This window comes from Apteryx rowi, unplaced genomic scaffold (assembly GCF_003343035.1).
Source record: "Apteryx rowi isolate R43461 unplaced genomic scaffold, aptRow1 scaffold_26, whole genome shotgun sequence".
Lineage (NCBI taxonomy): Eukaryota > Metazoa > Chordata > Aves > Apterygiformes > Apterygidae > Apteryx > Apteryx rowi.
In genome coordinates, this window is record NW_020448974.1 from 1,881,107 (window position 1) to 1,889,076 (window position 7,970).

General features: G+C 47.0%; 1 protein-coding gene across 3 annotated transcripts in view; it reads right to left on the reverse strand.

The window, feature by feature from the left end:
* Window positions 1-6,843, reverse strand: part of ARSG (arylsulfatase G) — a 60,943-nt gene extending 54,100 nt beyond the window's left edge. The window contains exons 1-4 of one of the 3 annotated variants that reach the window (XM_026067481.1): window positions 6,632-6,843; window positions 5,643-6,008; window positions 2,023-2,194; window positions 1,037-1,162 (exon numbers count right to left, since the gene is read on the reverse strand). The gene's annotated coding sequence lies outside the window, so the exon portion shown is untranslated. Of the gene's footprint in view, window positions 1-1,036; window positions 1,163-2,022; window positions 2,195-2,993; window positions 3,009-5,642 lie in introns of those variants that run through there. The other 2 variants (XM_026067480.1, XM_026067482.1) reach the window with 2 other exon arrangements.
* Window positions 6,844-7,970: the final 1,127 nt, after the last annotated feature.

Genomic DNA, 7,970 nt, shown 5'->3' on the forward strand with positions numbered 1-7,970 from the left:
GAACGCCCCGCGAGCCGCCGCGACCGCGCTCGAGGACCGGAGCGTCCCGCCGAAACGCGGGCGGCCGAGCGGAGAACCGAGGCGCGGCCGGGCTTAGCCACCAGCGAACGGAGAAGATCAGCTCCGCCGGGCCATGCCGTTGTCACACCGAAGCTCCCGTCACGCACGATTCCCTAATTTCCACTGTAATCACTGCTCTTCAGCTGACAGCCTCTTTCTCATGCTAGTTTTTTCTAAGTTGTATTTTTCGCTGAAGTCCGAAGCCACTCCCGTGGGGTCGTTACCCTCTGGACCCAAACAGCCTTGTAGCTGGGCGTACCTGGTTACCCCATCTCTATAGGAATCTGACGTTTTAAGCATGGAGTTTTTAGGAAAGTCTAATACATGATAGCTTTAATGAACCCAAACAGTATTTTATGAGGGAAGGACCAAGGAAGATATTGATGATTTGGATGGTTTAGGCGTCAGAGGATCCTGCTGCGACCACGAGGCAAACTCGCGCTCTGAACGTGCYGCGAGGTCACTTAGGACCTGGCTCTCTTTCCCCAGCAAAGTAATTTTTTTACACTCTTTGCTTTCAGTTTACAGCAAAGTAATGTGAGACTTGGATCCAGTCATTGACACGTAATGAGGATTTTCTATATGTAAAAACAATCAGTACACTTTTTTCCCTCTACAACAAAAAAAGTCCACTGCAAGCTACGCGGTAGCCTGCATATGTTAGGAATTCCCCTCCCTAATTTAATTTGCTTGGGAAACTTGGTAAAAGAAAGGGTGCCTAAGCAGCATGGTGAATCAATCCTGCCTTTTTAAAATGATCTAGAACTTAATGAGTTAGAAATACATCAGTCTTCTAAAAATTACATAGCCATAACACATACAGCTATGCGCTGAGTAGGCCCACTCACCTTCCTCCACCGCACTTCAACAGCAGACATGATTTGGCATTTTTTTCTATTATTAAGCTGATTATTGGTATCTTGAAAGTCATTTTATTTTTTGCCACTTATAAAGCTGTGCTGTAAAACAGAAATACCTTTTGTTGAAGCTTGTCCAAAGTCGAAATTCCAAGGCTCATAYGGATAAAGGTCTGTCATGGTTATTCCCACAGCACAGGAAGCATCTCTGGGTTTTTCCTTCTTCGGATATTTCAAGAGGTCCTCTAAAAAAAAACCCCACCACTGAAAAGGCTATTTTCAAGAGACAAATTGAGAAGCACACAGAAAAGCTATGAACGCACAGAATTATTTTTACATAAGAGGAAATGTACATTGCTGAGCTGGCCAGTCTGAGCCTTCAGACACAATAATATCCCAAACAGAGATTTTCAAGTGTAAATACTTTTTGCAGATTTGGGCTTCCAGACAAACTAGCCTAGAATTTTTTTTTTCTGATTTATAGATTCTTGAAGAATTTATTACTTTACAGAAGCAGAAAGGACAATAATAGATTTAGATGCTTGAATATATTGTTGACTGCTAGTGGAAAAAAGTCTTCCTAGGCCTATGGATATTAAGTGGACTCAACAAAATTCTATAGACCACATTGCAAAAAATCACCATCATGAATGACCRAACAGTATATTTTGTTACTATATTCAAGGAAAATTTGTCTTAACTTAAACAAGCTTGACAAGAGTTTGATCTTTACTGTCAAAGCTCGCACATAAATTCTAAATAATTATGTTGAACAGAAGGCAAAGCATCTATCTGACCACTTTATTAATTTAGGAAGTTTAACTAGTTTCATCGGACTCTAATGCCCTACAGACTGGGATTTGGACTTGGGAGATACTGAGCTTTAAACTGTGCTCACATCCATGCTCTTCTGCACAAGGTCCTGGGAACAGACTTTTATCGGACATCTCCGTTCTGACGAACCACTAACGAAGAACCTGAGGTTCTCTGTCCATCAGCAGTACTTACCACGGTCTCAAGAAATTTAGACTCATGTTTTTCAATAGTCCAACATTTTTTGCCATCAGTCAGTTTCTAATCTGCCCCTTTTCTCCTCATTACATACCTGCGTGAGTCTGTGGGTTGCAAATACATTCATTTACTCGAAAAGTACACGCTGTATGTGAAATGGGAACTGGCTGCAGAATTTTTATGGTCAGACCATAGTAAAAGGCTTCACAGTACTGCTTCAACCGCTTCACAGTCTTCTGTGCTAACTTCTGAGTCCCCGAACAAACCTATGCAATGAATCCAAAATGACACAAGATTATTAAGTATCTTACAGCCAGTTAAGTCAACCAACTCATATAACAGCTTTTCCCCAGAACTGCAGTATTCCCACTTATTTCATTTTTTAATGAATTTCAAATTTTGACCAATTTCTCAAGAGAAAATTTCTGCAATATGGCATTTATAACATGTCACAAATATACATGTAATCTTTTATGATTCCCATGCAATTCCAAGACTTCATTTCATTAATACTCACCATCTTAACCAGTATATAAAGGACAACATTATTGCACACCAGTGGTCCAAAACTATGCACCTCATAATAGCAATACAGACAATGTTTGCAATAATTATTGTAACACCGGGTATATTTTTATTTCCACAAAATAAGGCTATTGCTTATTGCCATCACATTCAAAGTAATGCAATACGTTAGGCTAAAAACATACAAACACAACCGGCAGCACAAAAAAGTACATCAAAACAGGACAAAACCACGACCCTCAACTGTAACTATGCCTTCGGTTCGGAAAGGAACAGCACATCCCTAAACCAGCTGGTCAAATAAGAGGCGAACAGGAGCACTGGGATTTGGCATGTTGCATTTGTTGTTGATTTGTTTTCTTTTCCAGCATGTATTTACAACAGGATTGTAATTATTCAATTAAAATGTGTGCATGAAAGAGGAGAATGAGCATATTTTATGATGTACAGTTAATTTAGAAGTTGTGAAAGCTACAAGGAAAACACTAATGCAAATACTTTGTGATTTATCATCATCAGTCCAGGTGCCGCATGCATTACCTTTTATTAAAGAAGGAACTGTGGTATCCTYGGGTGAACTACCAGAAGGAAAGAAGCAAGTATTTTGTTCCTGGGAAATCTGCCTTTTCCCACTGCTTGATGTCCCCGCTTTGGGGAGCCGCGCTGGCCGCTGCGGTCCCCGGGGAGGCGACGTGGCGGGGCCGGCAGCGTCCCGCGGGCTTCGCTCCGCCGAGGCCGGGAGCCAGCGGCCCCGCGGGAGCTGGAGGGGCGAAGGCAGCGGCCGCGCGGCGGGACCCTGCCGAGCTGCTGGCGGGGAAGAGCCCCGCAGGTCACCGAGAGTTAATCACTGCAGCGGCAAATCCGAGGGCCGGCGGGCTCTGAATCAGACGTGCAGCTGCAGCTGGAGAACAAGATCTCCGTCATGGTACCTTGTGCAGCTGCGTCATTTGCAAACATCTTTCCCCCAAGCATTTTGATCAGCGATCGGTTCTGATTACTCAAAAATTTGATTTTTRACAAGCTGCACTAGTCAGGGCAATTTCAGTGTCCCCACAAAACCTGCCATTTCTTATGAAGCCTTTATAGGAAGTGTGAACTTTCCAAAGCTTGTGGTGGGTCCCTGCAGTGGAGAGATAGAGCGTGGTCTAACRCTGCAACTTGAGGGCTACGGTTGGTGTGCTGGGCGCCGTTTCCAGCTCACTGCCTACGCTCCTACCTACGTTATTGGAGGTAGACACGCTACTTTGGTCTACAACTCACTCCAGTTCTTTTTGAAATAAGTTTCCGAGCATCTGGTCAGAAGTGTCGATCTTAACATGGAAGAGCTTGGACAGACCTAAAGGAAGCGAGTGTGGAAGTATTAACCGTTGTGAAATGATTAACAGTGGGGAGTCTAATACGAGACAAAATACAATGACACAGGACTTGATCTGTGTCCTTCTTCTGCAGAATGTGAGAAGGAAAAACATTTGTATACCCAAATAATGCAGCAAAGGCAAAAGAAGGCAGGACTGCTGAATCTTTCCTAAAAACTGCCTGGAGATACCATCTTACAGCACAGAGATGGAAATCCCCTGTCTGCTTATGGAAGCTCCCGGATCCCGTTCCACCTAATTCACAATGGGAAACATCCCGTCTTTATGACTTGGTGCAGGGCTTGGGGAAGGGTGCCGCTTTCCAATAAGCGAAGATCGCCAGCGTCTGCAGGAAAGGACCCGTCTTTCTTTGCACCACCCGATTCTAGCGCTGTCCGTGCGCAGAAAGCAGCCGGTCCTCCCTCTCCTGCGGCTCCTCGGGGCTCTTCGCTGGAGCTCATCCACGTGCAGAAACCACACCGACGTTTATTACTGAAATCGTGAAATTAGTGCGGCTCCCCATCAAGCGGGCACATGCTGGCTAAGACCAGTTCTCAGCTTATTACGATCTGTGTCCTTCAGTTAAACGGGTGCGATTTCGGTGCAAAACCCGGGCCTCGAGTCGCAGCGCTTGCAGGAACCGGCGCTGGCTGCAGGCAGGTTAGCACGCGACGCGCTCAGCTTCTCGAGGGCGTCTGCAAACAGCTGCCGTTTCCTGTTATCCCAGCTGCAGAGCGCAGCGCAAGATTTGGGGAGCCCCGCAAAGGGCTCGACCGCTGCCTCTGTGGTGTTTACAGGAATCAGCCAGCCCAGCCTCGAGACAGATTTCAGGAAGAACGCAGTTTCTCTCCGTTGCCATTCACTGAAGAAACCCCTCTCCTCAACCCCCACGCTCAGATGTCATTTCCTGTCATTTCAGTTCCTTTAACGTAGCGTCCCGAGAGCTGCGGATGTGCCCTGAGAGGTGGCATTAGAGCCTATCCATCGCTCCGTGCGCGGCCCCGCTTGCACGGTTTATCAGTCTGCGTGTGCAGCAAAGCACCCTGCTGAGCACGGTTATCTCCGAAGCATCTTGGACAAATTAATCACTGAGAGGGCCCCCGTGGAGCAGAAGGCAGCACTAAACGTGAGCGATGAAGAGGGGCATGCAGAGGAGCTTTGCTTGCATTTGATACTCCCATGCATCGCGATTATACCAGCAAGACTCCTGTGTAAAATCAACAGCAAGCGAAGGCGGCCTTCGGGATCTTTGTAACTGCAGCATCTCGCTTTTTGGAGTAGAACTTGCGCAGAACTTGCAAAAACAAGGGAAAAAAGAGTAGTGCCTGGCTGGGCGCTAGGAACACACTCCCACTAGGGAGCTCGGGGGCTTCAGCCTGTCTATATGCACGCAATCAGGAGAAAAATTTTCTGCGAAACATTAGAGCATGAGGTATTCCTGGGTTTACTGGTTCTTGTAGGTGTGTCCTCTCTATTCCCCTGCCAGAAGCAGCATTTCCCCAGCATACATAATAGTTCTTTGGTGTTTTTACAACAAACAAACAAACATAGCTCTAATATTTAAAACTCATTTGATGTTTTTTGCGTTCAAAAGCTTTTACAAACATTAGCAAGGCTTGCTGGGAGATGCTATGTTCAGATAGAGGAAGAGTTTTGCCCATGGTTCCAAAATATGTACACTGCTGCTCTATTTTTTTTTCCTGACATTTTTATTATCCTCTCAAACATTTCAAAGAGACATTAAATCAAACCAGCAAAAGGACAGGGATCCCAGGACTCGCAAGGCGTGCTTGCCGACGTAGCGATAGAGATTTAACTTCGCGCCTCCCCTTACYGTGGTGTGATCCCTCCAGCGAAGCCGTCCCTGTGAAGCAGGATGTTATCTGCTTTACCCAAAGCCGCTGAGTTAGCACGGTGGCTATATTTAGTGTTCAGACGTTCCTGGAATCCGGTCGGGTGCTCAGATCACAGCCCGGCGCCCTCTCCTGCAGCCTGAGATGATTCTGGCTGAAGCAAACAGAGGTTTCACATTTTTCTGGCGCTCCCGGTCCTCTCTGCCCTCGTCACTTCCCGGGACCGTGCCCGGCCCCATACTGGCATTGCACCGTCGCTCGCACCCAGCAGCCTTGCTTCAAAACGTTACAGCGCTTTTCTTTAGCCACAATTGCGAGCAGCCAGCAATCTTGTAATCTTGCCATTTCTGTCAAACAAAGTGGCTGTGCATTACGGATATGCTGTTTCTCTTATTAGTATTTTCAGCTCTGGCCTATTTTTCACAGGCATCACGTTAAGAGCTCTTCTTGAGCAGCCTGGGCTTGCCCGTGCTGCGTGAGACACAGCGACAGAGTGACATTTAGACTTGCCATGTCTGCACAAACTGAAATCCTGTCTGATGGGAAGATATAGGAAAAAAATAGCCCGTGCTACAAAAAGATGTGATCCAAAGACCTCCAGCTAAGGAAACATGAATTTAAATGAGGGATTTTTTCTGTTGTTTTGGGTTGTTGTTGTTGTTGGGGGTTTTTTTTGCTTCTAAGGAGCTGTAAAACATGTGGGTATTTCCTACACCATTGCCAAGATCTGGAGCCACTTAATCGCAAAGGCGTGTGACTGTTACGAAAGCAAACGTGGAGACGGGACCTGTGAAACCCTGCCATGAAGAGGTACTGGGGGACCCTGGATTGAAAATAATCCTCAGCAAGAGGATGGAACGGGCCTTTCCTCCAGGGATCTCAAAGTGCTCTACAGGAACTAACACATAATATTGCCCTTTACCAGGAAATAAAGCACAGAGATACCGGGTGGGAGGTTATCTCATTTCACCTAAGGTGTCTGAAAGTTCAGTGGCAAAGTCGCTTCTGGTTTTCCCTGACMTGCCTGGGACACCCGTGCCGGCTGAGGAGATTTGGTGCTTTTTTCTCCCTATTGACTGCAAGGCTGGAGAGCAGCTCGTCCTGGTGCCAGGGACTAACCTCCACCGCTGGAAGGAGGCGAGCAAAGGTGCTGGACTACGCTGTCCTCCCGCACTCTCCTGCCTCGGGCATAAATCTCACACGTTGGTCTGGCTGCGAGCAAATCGGACGGGGCCGGGAGACGACAAGCGGGAGCCTRGCTCCGGCCGAAGAGCTGGCTGTCCTCCAGCTGCGCTCATCCGCCATCCCTGCTTCTGCRGAGAGGGGGAAATAAAACTCGCTGGCCTCCTAAGGAGGAGCTACTCTTGGCAATTAATTTGCATGTCAAATGCCTAAGCACTCTCCGTGTGTTTATCCAACTGAGGTCTCCTTTATGAAGGAAGAAGTCTGGCAACAGCATCGGTCAGTGCTTTACCATGACAAAGAAACGTCCATGGTGACTTGCTGCTGGCACTTGTGCATTTACAACAACGTTCCCTTTCCTCGCTGGCATCCACAAAGAAAAGCCGGTCAAGATTATTATGCGCTGATTTATCGCTGTTTCACTTGAAATGAGGGGGATCGAGGGCTTTGCTACATTCTGAAAAACACATTTAGTGATATTTCTCCCTGACTATCGCAGAGGGGAGAGAGGGAGCAGCAGACAAACTTCCTGCTGTGGGCACAAAACATTAATGCAATCCACAGGAAGCTATAGGCAGGAGAAGAGGAGGAAGGAGAACCAGCATTTCTTTGGCCCAGAAGTTCTAAAAGCCATTGCAGGATGGCGTTCCCTTTCCTGCCAGAGCCAGACTCGTGGAGCGCCGCCGTTGATAGAACGAGAATTTCTGAGCTGTTTTTGGCTGTGGTTTTAAAAGGTCCTAACTTAAATCACAGATTTGTGTCCGCAGCTTGAAGCACGAACACCCTAATCAGCCTGTAGCATTGCTTTACGCGCTTCCGTGCACGGCGGAGCTCGCAGCCTGCAGCCACCTGATGGGCACAGACCCGGCGCACGGGCTGAATCACATCCCCTTTTCTCCTCGGCTCTTGTAAGCGGGGAAGGGGAGGGGAGGGCAGAGAGGGGGAAGGAGAGTCTGCTGGGCTCATCCGTATAAGCAAAAGAGGAAGTTTTCCCCTTAATTCTAGACAATTTTTAACAAATGCCAGACATGATGTAACAAGGCTGTTACTGCTACAAGCTTGCTCAACTCGCTCCCCTGTAAAATCCCAATATTCATTCTTTGAAATTGCTGGTTTCATTAAAGGGT